The sequence below is a fragment of the Pelodiscus sinensis genome, chromosome 7 (genome assembly GCF_052426305.1).
Source record: "Pelodiscus sinensis isolate ZL-2025 chromosome 7, ASM5242630v1, whole genome shotgun sequence".
NCBI classification, from domain to species: domain Eukaryota; kingdom Metazoa; phylum Chordata; order Testudines; family Trionychidae; genus Pelodiscus; species Pelodiscus sinensis.
In genome coordinates, this window is record NC_143058.1 from 10,618,437 (window position 1) to 10,631,641 (window position 13,205).

At 42.4% G+C, this 13,205-nt stretch overlaps 1 protein-coding gene across 9 annotated transcripts in view; it reads right to left on the minus strand.

Annotated features, from left to right (window-relative positions):
• Positions 1–13,205, minus strand: part of SEMA5B (semaphorin 5B) — a 381,163-nt gene that overhangs the window by 197,315 nt on the left and 170,643 nt on the right. The window contains exon 1 of one of the 9 annotated variants that reach the window (XM_075933116.2): positions 6,601–6,619. The exons of the other annotated variants lie outside the window; for them this stretch is intronic. The gene's annotated coding sequence lies outside the window, so the exon portion shown is untranslated. Of the gene's footprint in view, positions 1–6,600; positions 6,620–13,205 lie in introns of those variants that run through there. 9 annotated transcript variants of the gene reach the window in all.

The following is a 13,205-nucleotide window of genomic DNA, read 5'->3' on the forward strand; positions in this document are numbered from 1 at the left end:
CTACCTACCTGTCCGTCCCTCTCTTCTCACCTACGACAACGATGGACCTTAGGATCAAATCTAGCCTGAGAATTTGCTCAGCAGGGTACTGAAAACATACAGTAAAATTTTCACCTTGAGCCAAGTCTTGTTTGTTTAATGCTAAGAAGAGTTTTATCTCTACTTTTCTTGTAACCATTTCTGATTTGAATGCCTCATTACTTGTACTCACTTAAAATCCTATCTTCTTTTAATAAACTTGCTTTATTCTTTAATAAAAACTAATCCACTATTGTGGTTAAATTGGGTAACTCCTTTTAAAAAGAACAATTTGTTGTATATTGTTCCCTTACAGCCGTCGTTTTCAAAGTGGGTGGTCCACAGACGCCTTGCAGGGGGTCCACAGCTCCAGCTCAACCCGCCGCAGCTGGGAGCCTGTACTGGTGCTCCAGCTTTGCACATCCCCCCACATCCCCCCACATCCACAAGGTTGGAGCGCCAGTGCCAGCTTCCTGCTGGGGGGCAGAGCGGAAGTCCCAAGCCTCGCTGCACAATCCAGCTAGCGGGGAAGATGTGGAGCCACAAGTAGCTCCATGAGTTGGCACTTCCCTCCCCCTCTCCCAGCTGGGGAAACAGCAGCACATGGACACCCTGAACTGGAGACTTTCCCCACTGCTCCCGTTGGCTGGCTGGATTCCAGCCAATGGGAGCAGTGGGAGGCCATGTTACACAGTGACTAGGAGCAGCAGACAGTGCGAAGGCAGATAAGTGGCCCCTTTCCCCGCATACCCAGACCCTGTACTCCACCCCTTCACACACACACCCCACCAAGACCCTACATCCTCAGCCCACTCCTGCACTCCCCGCCCCGGGGCAGAAACCCTATCCCCAGCTCGCTCCTGCCCCCTTCTCCAGTCAGAGACCCTACCCCTAGCCCACTCCTGCTCCTTCCCCCTTGCCCAGATACCCCACTCACAGCCTGCTCCTGAATCCAACCTCCCACCCACACCTTGCACCTTAACCCTCTCCTGCACTCCACCTCTTGCCAAGATCCTGCACCCTCATCCAACTCACTGGCAGCGCTGTCCCTCACACTGAACCCCTCATTTTGCCCCCCCCCTCCCAGAGGGTCCACAAAATCCACTAACCCCAGAACTCCACCAGAGTTAATCTGGCCTATGGGAAGCCTTGAACCTCAGTCCTCCCTCCATGAGGCTGGAGTGCCAGGGGAATGAAGTGTCTCAGTCGGGAGCCACAACAGCGAGGGTTGCGGGGTTTTGAAGGTGTTTTTTTCCCCCTCCTTCTTACTTGTGTGGTCCCCAACTGATTTTTCTGTGGGTCAGTGGTTTTCAAGCCAAAAAAAGGTTCCCCACCCCTGACATAAAGACAATGTTGAAACCTTTTGTGTTGAACATAAATTAATATTTTACTTTATTTAAAATAACATCTGCTAAACCAACATGAGAAAGTTAAAGCACTTAATCTGTTTAATGATTGCAGTTAACAAGGCATTGTCAGTTACAGTATAGGGATGGTAATCCTTCATTGGTCTGCACTGCACCCCGGAATGCCATTGTTTCTTCCTTACTTTACTAAACGAGTGCCTTGAAACAACGAAAGAGCTAAATATAGACGTGAACTATTTTAACTTCTTCACCGCAATCTAAATGTTCTTTTAGTTACAAAAGATGGAATTGCAAAAGCCCTTGTTCTGATTCATTATTAATTCATCTGCGTAAATTTGATATGTGGAATTTAAAACTGAACCAAACAAAGGCTAAGTGAGATAATCGTCTAGTGTTTATCACACCATTGCCTCTGGAGAGCTGGCTACAAATGCTCCTCGCAGAAGGTCACAGGTAAAAGGACTGGTGAAAGTTTTGGTTTGAAATTTTTGGTGCCTCGTCTTAATCCTTTGTGGGCATTTGGCCATACTAAGAAAGCGCTACATAACTTGGCACAATTCTTGTTCTCTGCCCAGGAGGTAACCGTGACTGAGAAAGCAAGGATTTTGAAAATCAAGATTGAGGTACAATGGAGGACTTGCATAGAAAAGCTTGTACTGAGCCGCATTCTGATCAGTCACACCAGTATAAGTCTAGAACAACTCAATTGAAGAGTGTAGAAGAATTCAAGATTACCACCAGTGCAACAGAGCCCAGAGTTGAATTTATAGCATATTTCTGCATAATGTCTGGATGTTAGCCAAAGCTACTAAATCTTCTCTTTCACAATAATTAAATATATCCTGCATATTAAAATAGTAGGTAAAAAATTAACAAGAACATTTCATTTTAGAGTATTTAGGAGCGCTTCTGTTTCCTTGTTTTCGGCTATTTCTATAAGTCTCTCGTTCTTTCCGTGACCTCCCTGAGATAGCCAGTAAATCAAGAGAGTAAAAAAAAAAAAAAAAATAGAAAGAAAGAAACAAAAAGTAATTATAAATAACACAATATTTTAAAAAATGTTTAAGGTCTGGTGTCAGAGGAGAAGGGCAAGCCTCAGAAATTCTGGATTTGCTATGCTTCTCTCCCTGGGTCCCTGATGAATCTGGCATATCTATGTACACAGCACACAGCAAATAGCACAGCTGTATGTATTCTCACTGCTATTTTTCTCTGTCATACATAATTCACAACTTGTTGCAGCCATTCCGCAAAGTTACATCTCCTTTAACATAATATACGATTGAGATGCAAATCCTTTCCCTTGTTGTTTTGAATAATGAGCCCACTCAATACTGATTTTCTTTCCTTTTTGTTTAAATTTCCCTTTTCAGTGTGGAGATGGCTTAGGCCAGGTGCAATGAAGGCAGGTACCATGCACAATGTAAATAAAGCACTGTGTGGCAGTGCTCTTCTGAACAGCTCCTGTCTAGTTCTTCATGACAGCTAGTCTATCTACCAAAGGGTATCTCTACACTATTGCCAGAAGTGTACGAGTAGACGTACACACGCAAGCTTTGATTTAACTAGCATGTGAAATATAACAGTCTAGCCACAGTTGTGCATGTAGCTGCATATACTTATCTAGGGTATGTCTACACTACCCTCCTAGTTCGAACTAGGAGGGTAATGTATGCATACCGCACTTGCTAATGAAGCCCGGGATTTGAATTTCCCGGGCTTCATTAGCATAAGCGGGGAGCCGCCATTTTTAAATCCCCGCTGCTTCGAACCCCGTGTAGCGCGGCTACACGGGGCTCGAACTAGGTAGTTCGGACTAGGGTGCCTATTCCGAACTACCGGTACACCTCGTTTCACGAGGAGTAACGGTAGTTCGGAATAGGACCCTAGTCCGAACTACCTAGTTCGAGCCCCGTGTAGCCGCGCTACACGGGGTTCGAAGCAGCGGGGATTTAAAAATGGCGGCTCCCTGCTTATGCTAATGAAGCCCGGGAAATTCAAATCCCGAGCTTCATTAGCAAGTGCGGTATGCATACATTACCCCGCTAGTTCGAACTAGCGGGGTAGTGTAGACATACCCCTAGAGACTTGGGTGGGAATATATTCAGGGAGCAAGTCCATGATTCTGCTCATGCCCCCAGGGCTAAAAGCTCAATCAAACCTAGTATGCGTACATCTACCAAGCTGGCAGTTTCATCTCCTGCTGCAATGCAGACATGTCCTCTGAATGCAACCTAGCATTACCTGCTCACACAAGGCACGGTTGGCAAGGGTTGCATTTCATTGCAACATCAAGGTGACTTAACATTCTGAAGTAGACTATGGGTCAGATCCTTAGCTGGTGTAAGCGAATCACTCTCTAGAGAGGTCAGTAGAGCTACATCAAATTACACCAGCTGAACATCTAGCCCTCTGTGTCTAAGAATTAAGGCACCAAATGGTGAAGCAAAAGTCCTAGCTTTTAATTTTAGCATTATCTGAGTGAGTCATTTAACTGCTCAGTGCCTTAATACACCTTTCTGTAAAATGGAGCTAATGTTGCCCATCTACCTCACAGACATGGGTTAGCTAAGAGACTGTAAGTGCTTTGGGATCCTAGGATGAAAGATTCTATGGAAACTCCTAAGCCATTCAAAACTCACCACACAGAAAGTTAAAAGGTACAGTTGATAGAAAAAAACATCTTCTCCCTGCCCACGTTAGCATCAGGCTGTACCATGAGCCAACAAATTAGGAATTGCAGAAGTGCTGTATCTGAAGAGCAGATACCAAAAGAGGAACATAGTGTCAGCTAAATTCTGGTTAGGGCAAAGGCATCCTACACGAGCTGGCATGCAAGGGTTGTGTGGGGCTTTTCTTCCCTACCACCATATATATCTGGGGAAACTGGTCACATAAGAGGGGATGGAACCCACTACCTGGACAGTACTTGACACTTGCAGGCCACCTCCAAGAAGATCCTTCACTGGAAGAGGATACTGCCAATTAGGAAGCACGTGTGTTTTCCTCTTTCCTCCTCCCCACCCACTGAACAGACTGCCGAAGAATAAAACCACAACAATTTCCCAGATCTACCAAGAACATAAGAAAGACCCTGAGGAGATGCTGCCCACCTACAACTATCTAATTCCGGCGCAAACAATCTGCCTCCCAGCTGTGGAGGAGCAATCAGCGATGGAATCCAAAAGTAAAACAGAGTCAATGGAGACATCTCTGGCTCCAGCACTCCGCTAATTACAAAGGACAGCTATTGTAATTAGTGCCAGTGGACATGGCCAAGTCTCCCTGAAACAACTACGGGGAATATTCAACCCTCATTCCCAACCAAAAACCATCTGTCTAACTGGAGAGCACAAAATGAAACACCTCCGTGCCAAATCCTTCCATTAAGTGTGTTAGTGTCACTAACCCAGCTGCAATGTGTGACGTGCAGGCTTTACATAGGAACTAGTTAGTGACGGAAAACCTCTCTTCTTATCCTCTCCTCCACCCCATAACAAATACATACAAGGAGACTGCCAGTTCCAACCTACTTCCTTCCCAGAGTGTTCCCTTCCAAATGGGTGTTTCAGTAAGCGAGGCTGGAGAAGAAGGAGCCAATAGAGAAAGAAAGCACGATGTGGAAAAACCATCAGGCAGCAATGCTGACATCGCATGTTTTGCAAAGGATGCTTGCTCCTGTCTATTCACTCACCACATAATTAAATTGTTGTACATACATGTTTGGTGACTTCTTACATGGCAACTAGCAGGGCCGTCCCTTGAATACTGAATTTGGGTGACTGCTTTAGGATTCTGCGCTTTAGGGGGGCCCTGAACTTCAATAAAATTGCAGCAGGCAGACAGGGAGGGGGGCAGCTGGTGGGCGAGGAAGCAAGCGGCAGGTGATTGGGGGTAAGGAGGAAGGCAGGCAGGAAGCTGGGAAGCAAGTAGAAGCTGGGTGAGCAGGATTGCCAAGCGGGCAGGTGCAACAGGCAAATGGTGAGCATCAAACTAGCAGGGAGGCTGAATGGGCTGTGCACCCTTTTAGGGACACCCCTGGCAATTAGAATCCATGAAAAATATAATAGAGAAATAAAGTTAAAAATATCAGTACCATGTAAATGATCCAGACACAGATCATGGAGAGATCAAGTCCTAGCTACTAGCTGTTATAAAGGTAACATAGGAAAGACATTACTGAACTGGAAAGCAGTTTCAACTTCTGTTCTGCCACAAACATCCCATTTGGTGTTCAGTAAGTCATGTAATCTCTCTTTGGTTCAGTTCTCCACTTGTAAAACGTGATAAAGGATAGGAGAAAAGAGAAGTATCTGTCTTGTCTAAAAGAATGCTTCTTGGGCCAGATATTTTACCATATGTATTAATCATCATAAGAGACAATGAGGCCCGCAAGCTTGGCTTCTGCTACAGTAATAACTAGCAACAAGAAAGGACTGAAGGTTTTAGGCTGACATTGCTTAAGGGGCAGAGTTAAGGTTTTTTTGGTAATATATTTGCATGTGTGTGTGATAAATAATGCACATGTGTAGGATTGGGCTGAATGAAGGTGGTGCTTTCTACAACTTTTTATTGCTTGATTGCTATACTGGACGTATATTAAGCAATCCATAATTAAGTTATATGGATTGATTATGGGTGTGCTTGTGCAACCGTAAGTGTAACACAAGACAGTGTTTTGTACTAGAATACGCACATGGAAGTTTCCAGTGTACTAGATAAATGTACATTATTATTTAATACAGATACTTCTCATTTCATGAAAATGCTAAATTTTGCTCCACATTTTAAAAGTCTTCATATTTTCCACAATATTTTATTGTAAATCTTTAATTCTTTGTTTCATAATGATTGCCTCCAAAAGACCATAAAATAATTCAAAAGAATACAGATCACATATAATAATTTTCAAGAATAATCCCCAGTGGATTCCAGCTAAATAAACCCATCTCAAATGTATTTTAAAATGGACAAGGCAAACTATGTTCTGGGAATTTAAATATGCGAGTGTCCCCACACAGGGATTTAATTTTTTTTTCTTTTACATCCTAAATCATTCTTAAGACCGTTCAGAGAAAATAACTTTTACCGCTTCGGAAACAATGAACATCAAAAGTAATGGGTTTCCCACCATGTGGATTACTCGTGGCTTTGTTAATGTCAGTAATGATTTCATTTCTAATCTAGATTTCTGGTAGAACGAGAATAAAATAACCTTCATATTCATGGTAAGACTCCCCTGGGCTATCTGAAACCACCAAGATGAAACTCCTAAAAGAAAAATTGAAGAAACCGAGTCAGTTAAGAAAAACCTGTATGTTTCATGCAATTAATAAGCATGTCTTCTTCTAAGTGTTATTTATCCCACCTTCCTATCAGATAACCTAGTCATAAATCCATCAGCACTGAGTCACCACTGTGTTCCTCTAGAGTGCAAGTGTAACTGAAACCTCAAAGCCACTTACAGATGTTGCTTTTTCCCTATTAAAGGCTAACAAGGTTCGAGTCAAATGCACTAAAACATAAGATCAATCTGGCATTCATAACAGCTTTGTCTCATGAAAGAGCCCCTGATAAGTCAGTGGGCAAATGTTTGGCCTCTGATTTGCATTGACTTGCACTACACAGACATTCAGATTGCTTGGCCTAGGAGGGTCAGAGGTGACGCACCTTTGGTAGAAAATGATTTAACAATCACTTAACAGTGGTTAACATCTGGTGCTTTGCTACATTAATTCTCATCAATCAGTTTTCATTCTACTTCCCATTAGTGTTTTTCTTTATTGCTTCATCGTCCCTTTATTATTGCTGTTCAATGAAGTACATACAGCAGATTAAATATTAAAACGATTAAAGACTACCAACTGCAAACATTTTATGTAAATAACATTAAGAGTTTGAGTTAAGCACAGGAAAGAAAATATGCAGATGACATCCTAGAGCAATTCAACAACTTGGAATTAAAACAAAAAAGAAAGAAAAAATGAAAAATCATCTTCCACAGCCAATTAGAATAGGAAGTGAGGAATAACCTATGTAACTGATCAATGGATGTTATTTGTATTTCACCCTTTGGGTTGCACTAATGGGGAGAGGCCTGACAAAAATCAGGCCCTTGGTCTCAGGTCTCCTAGAACATAAGCAACTACAGCCAGGGAATGACTAGGCTTGCAATCCTACCTGTGCAATATTGTACTCCTTGTACCTCTGGCTGCAATGTGAAGTTGGCAGCAGTGTGGAACTGACTAGTACACCACAGGCCAACATGCACTGCAATTTGAAATCCTAATCAGTTTTCCTCTGCTGAAAATGCTGAATGGAAATGGATGTGTCCGTATAACCATAGCCAAAGCCCTTGAAATTCTATACCCTTCACAGGCCTTTTTAGGGTAAGTACTCCCTTGAAAGGTCAGCAGCACACACATACACTCTCTCTCTCTCTCTCTCTCACACATACACTCATGCACGCACGCGTACATACGTAATCAACTGAGAATTCTAGGAGTCCTGTCATTAAATAAGCAAAATACGAGCAGCACATCAACCTTATTTGACAATTCTTTTTTAGTAAACACTTTTCACAATATTATTCTTGGTATATTAAATCTCTCTTTGGGTGCATCTAGATAGCACCCTTCTGTCAGAATAAGCTACACAATTTGTGCTATGCAAATTGCATAGCTTATTCTGTGTCTAGGCACTATTGCGAAAAATCCCTTAGCCCATGAGGGTTACAGGGATACCAGAATAGTGCACCCACTATTTCAGGAAATAGCCAGAGTGTTTAAAGATGCAGCGTTGCTATTTTGCGTTATTTCTGGTATCCTGAAATAGCACCACAGTCTAGATGTACCCTTTGTTCTCAGGGAACCGCCAGGCTGGATAACGGATACTGGCTCAGTGACATCAGATCTGGCAATGTTTACCATCAGATACTATCCAAACCATATATTTAAGAATGATGCTAACATCCTACATATTGAAATGCTGCAGTTAAATCACCTCTATCAATTGCACATTTACATTTCTATTCTGCACTCTGTGGGCATGGAATCGTGAAATTGAAGAAAGCCAAGTAGCCTGATTGTAACATCATCATCATCATCATATTGTTCACAATGACAACTCTCCTGATCAAAACATGGGGGAAGCAAAATACCCTGATGATACAATACACATCAGAGATAAAACTAGAACCAATCTAGCTAACAATGGGGGAAATATATACACGTTTTCATTCAAATGCTAAAGCGAATTTCTATTCAACCATGTTCACAACCCCCTTTGGTACTCAATTACCATGAAAATTTGAGAGCAAGAGCTTTAAGTATATTATAAGCCCAAATGCACTGAAATTCCCTGAACATTAATTTCAGGCTAATATATTTGATTTAATGTTTGCAGTTCAAACTGTTTTGATTCTTTACCAATCCAATCAAATAATAGAAACAAAGGAGGAGAAGGAAACCATGGAGAGATTCAGCAATGAGTGAAGTTCCAGCAACCATCATGGACAGTAAAAAAAGAACTGAAGGGATGTGGGGGTCCCTTATACCAGCACTATGAGCACACAGCACCAGGGGGCACTGAACCTGACCCACCAGATACCATTAAGGGAAAAAATTCTGGCAACTATTCTCAGACCACACACACACCTACAATGCAACAGACATAAGCAAGCACTAAAAGAACTTCCTTTATGACTCAGGTTGGGATTCCTTGTATCTTCCTAAGCAGCATCTGGCACTGTGAGAGAAAGGATATAAGAATATAGGGATTGCTGGTCCAATACAGTATGGCAATTCCTGTGTTCCTAACAACTAATAAGAGCTGCAGCCAAGTTTTGTAAGTGCTGCTTAAAAATACACTCCTAATTGTTTTGCCAGTAGCATTATGAAATCTTATAGGGAGGGACAAACCACTCACAAGAAGGATATAGTCTGGCCAGATAATCAGCTTTCTGCATAGGAATCCAGAGTAAAAAATAAGTTTTGTTATTAAACCTAACAACGATCTCTTTGCCATCCAAATAATTTTGCATTATATACGAGCAAAAGTTTAGTATCGCTAGTGTAGTGGAACTGACCCTGGAATCTCTGGAGCTTAGTTCATGAGCCTCTACCGTTGGAGCTAAAAAGCAGTTGGCTCTCAGCTAAGCTCTCAGCACACTCATTCTCTCTTTCTCTTTCTGTAAGTGGTCTAAGTGCCACTATTCGGCACAGTAGGTGTGTGGGTTACACTAGGAACAGACAGTCAGTATAACTCTGGAAATGAAGACTCTGCCCTATTCTCCCTTTGGCATGACCGCAAAGTTTGCAGCTAAGTTCTGGATGCAGCATCTTTATTGTAACTGATTATGCATGAAGCAAGAATGTTTGTTTTTTTCACTGATCAGGAGGAACTTGCTTTGACTTGAAAATTTACCTAATTAAGTTTATAAGCTTCTCATGAAAAATAAAGACGGAATATCAAGGCATCTTTGCTATTTAGTCGCATCATTCTTTGATGTTTTCTAGAGAGATAGGACGCCCTTCTAAGGATCTCACAGTGCCAAAACATGAGTCAAGACGACAAAGAATTTATCAGAAGATAGAGGATATCAGCTAAAATGAGAAGAAAAAAATACAAGACTACAAAGACAAATGCCATAAAAATAAAATTCATTAAAGGAAATCGACACACAATCCAACATTTGTGTTAGCTTTAAAAGTAGAGTGTGATGCTGTAATCCTAGCCTACTGCAGCGTAACAGGCAACAGCCCACAGGTCATACAACAAAGAGAAAGTCATTTCGAGGAGGGATGGGGAGAGTAACCTGTTAAATGAAAATCCAAAAGATCAGACAAACAGGCAAGTCCTAGGATCTTAAAATCAACCTGCTGCTTTATTGGGAATCAATTTAGCTCCCTTAGGATATGAACAGCATAATAGAAAGTCTTAAGACCTGGAAAGTGTATTGCTACTGAATTCTGTATGAGAGGCAAATATTAAATACTGGCAGCTATGCAGAACAAAAATGATATAAAACAAAAGTATGGATCAAGTTTCTGCACTAGACCTGAGCCTATAAACCCTTACTCAGATCAGTAGCCCTTTATTACATGATTAATTTATCAGCCTCTCTGACTTGGTGTCTATCTTCATCACCGTCCTCTTCTTCACACTAGAATCTTTAGCTTCCCCCTTTGAAACCACGCTCATCTTTTCCCTTCCCCACCCTCTGCACTGTTCCCCATACTGTACTCTCTCATCTGGTACCACATGCAACCTCTCACCCACCATCATGTGCAACCTCTCACCCATCTTTCCAACAGTGCCTCACCCACTCTTTCATTAGCTCCCTTTCAAATCTAACAAAACGTAATTACAAAAAACAACACAATGACCTCACATATGCAATCTATGCCAGTCATTTCTTTGTATTCCTTTATTTCCTCTGTTCCCCTTGCCTGTTTACAGTCCCTCGATTCCTCCCTCACCACTATCCTATCTCATCACCATCATTTCATTTGTCAGTACTGAGAGTTGCACAGCCATGGACAAGATTTTCAGAAGTGCCATTGACTTGGGAAGCCTCTGTCCAACGTGAGACTCTTCAGCTTGGGCCTATATTGGGAACTTACGTTGCTATAACTAAGTCACTTAGGAGTGTGGAAAATCCACACCCCTGAGTTGTACCAGCCTAAACCCAGCTGCAGACAGCGCTAGGTCAAGGGTAGGGCTTCTCCCAATGACAGAGATACTGCATCTAGGGGAGGAGGAGTACCTATGCTCACAGGACAAGGTCTCCCATCGGCATAAGTAGTGAATTAGAAGAAGTACTACAGCCGTGCAGCTGCAGCGTTGTATGTATAGACAAGACCATAAATGGGCCTGATTTTCAAGAAGAACCCTAAAAAAATCATGTCTATTTACAATGCCTTAAGATTGTAAAGAATGTCACAGAGAAAAAAAAAAGGCACCCAAAATCATTTGTCACTTTCATCTTGGCCTACGTGAAACACAAGAAACACCTATGAAGGAACTATGTACCAATATTAAATGACAACAGCCTCTTGGGCTTCAATGAAAGAACTCATAGAGGGTTTGCAGAGATCTACACTCCTTATTTTAGCAGTTGGACATCTCAGAGTTGTGAAAGGTTCCGAGCACGCCAACCAACGACAATATTGGGCTTTTTAGTAAAAAAAAAGAAACAAACCTACTTTCACAGAGCAGAAAGGATCATAGAACTGGAAGGGAGCTCAAGAGATCATCAAGAGCAGACACCTGCCCTCAAGGCAGGATCAAGCACCATCTAGAAGATTCTAGATCATCCCTGACAGATGTCTGTCTAACCTGCTCTTAAATATCTCCAGAGATGGAGATTCCACAACCTCTCTAAGAAATTTATTCTAGTGTTTCACCTCCCTGACAGGAATTTTTCCCTGGTGTCCAATCTAAACCCTCCATGCTGCAGTTTAAGCCCATTGCGTCTTGCCCTACCATCAGAGGTTAAGGAGAATAATTTTTCTCCCTCTTCCTTGTAACGCCATTTTAGATACTTCACAGCTGTTACCATGTCCCCCCCTCAGTCTTCTCTTTCCCAAACTAAACAAACCCAGCTCTTTCATAGATCATATTTTCTAGACAGTTCATCATTTTTGTTGCTTTTCTCTGGATCTTCTCCAATTTGTCCACATCTTTCCTGAAATGTGGTGCCCAGAACTAGACAGGACACTGCAATTGAGGCCTAATCAGTGCAGAGAAGAGCCACCCTAAAAACCATTGTTATGTAACATCCATAGACAAAGCGCAAGTCCCAAAACAGGCAGAAACAGAGCTGTGCCCAGGAACAAAGACCTGATACTCCACCATCATAATGGTGTTCACGGCACAGATACACTTTAGACTTTAAGCACATATAACCATTCTGATGTATACAAATAAGCCTGAACTGCAAACAAAGCCCATGTGTGGATTACAATATAAATCCAATCATCATAAACAGAGGCACTGGGATTCAATCTTTTAATGTCACCACCCAAAAAGAAAGCATTTAACCATCTTCCAGTGAATAGCAGAACTTGGAGCACTTTCTAGCCTGGAAAAGGAGAGAATATACCAAAGGTAAAATAAACATTCAGCCCAGGTCCTGATCGGCCAGGACTCATGGTGCTTTCTCTCTCAGAAAGTGTTGTAAGTTCCAGAGTCCTGTCTTCACTGGCAATGTAGTAGAGGATGGCCTGCCTGCTTACACTACTCCCTGCCACATCAGCTGATCACAGCATTCTATCTTACACTACTGAGGAGGGTTGCTCAGTAGTAAGGAGGAGGAGTTAAATGCTTCCTAAATAATTAAAAGTCTCTGAGGGGTAGCCATAGTCGTCTGTAACTTTAAAAACAAGTAGTCCTGTAGCACCATAGGGTACGTCTACACTACAACGCTAATTCGAACTAACTTAGTTAATTAAATATCCCGCGCTTCATTAACATGATCTCGCCGGCGCGCTAGTTCGAATCACGGCTGATTCGAACCAGGAAGTGCGCGCCGGGACGTGTTAGTTCGGACTAAAGCCCTTAGTCCGAACTAACGTTACTCCTCAAAAAATGAGGCTCAAAAAATGAGGAGTAACGTTAGTTCGGACTAAGGGCTTTAGTCCGAACTAACGCGTCCCGGCGCGCACTTCCTGGTTCGAATCAGCCGTGATTCGAACTAGCGCGCCGCGAGATCATGTTAATGAAGCGCGGGATATTTTAATCCACGCTTCATTAACTACTTCGGTCGTCTCCATTTGCATCCCTACTCCGAACTAGGGATGCAGTGTAGACGTACCCTTA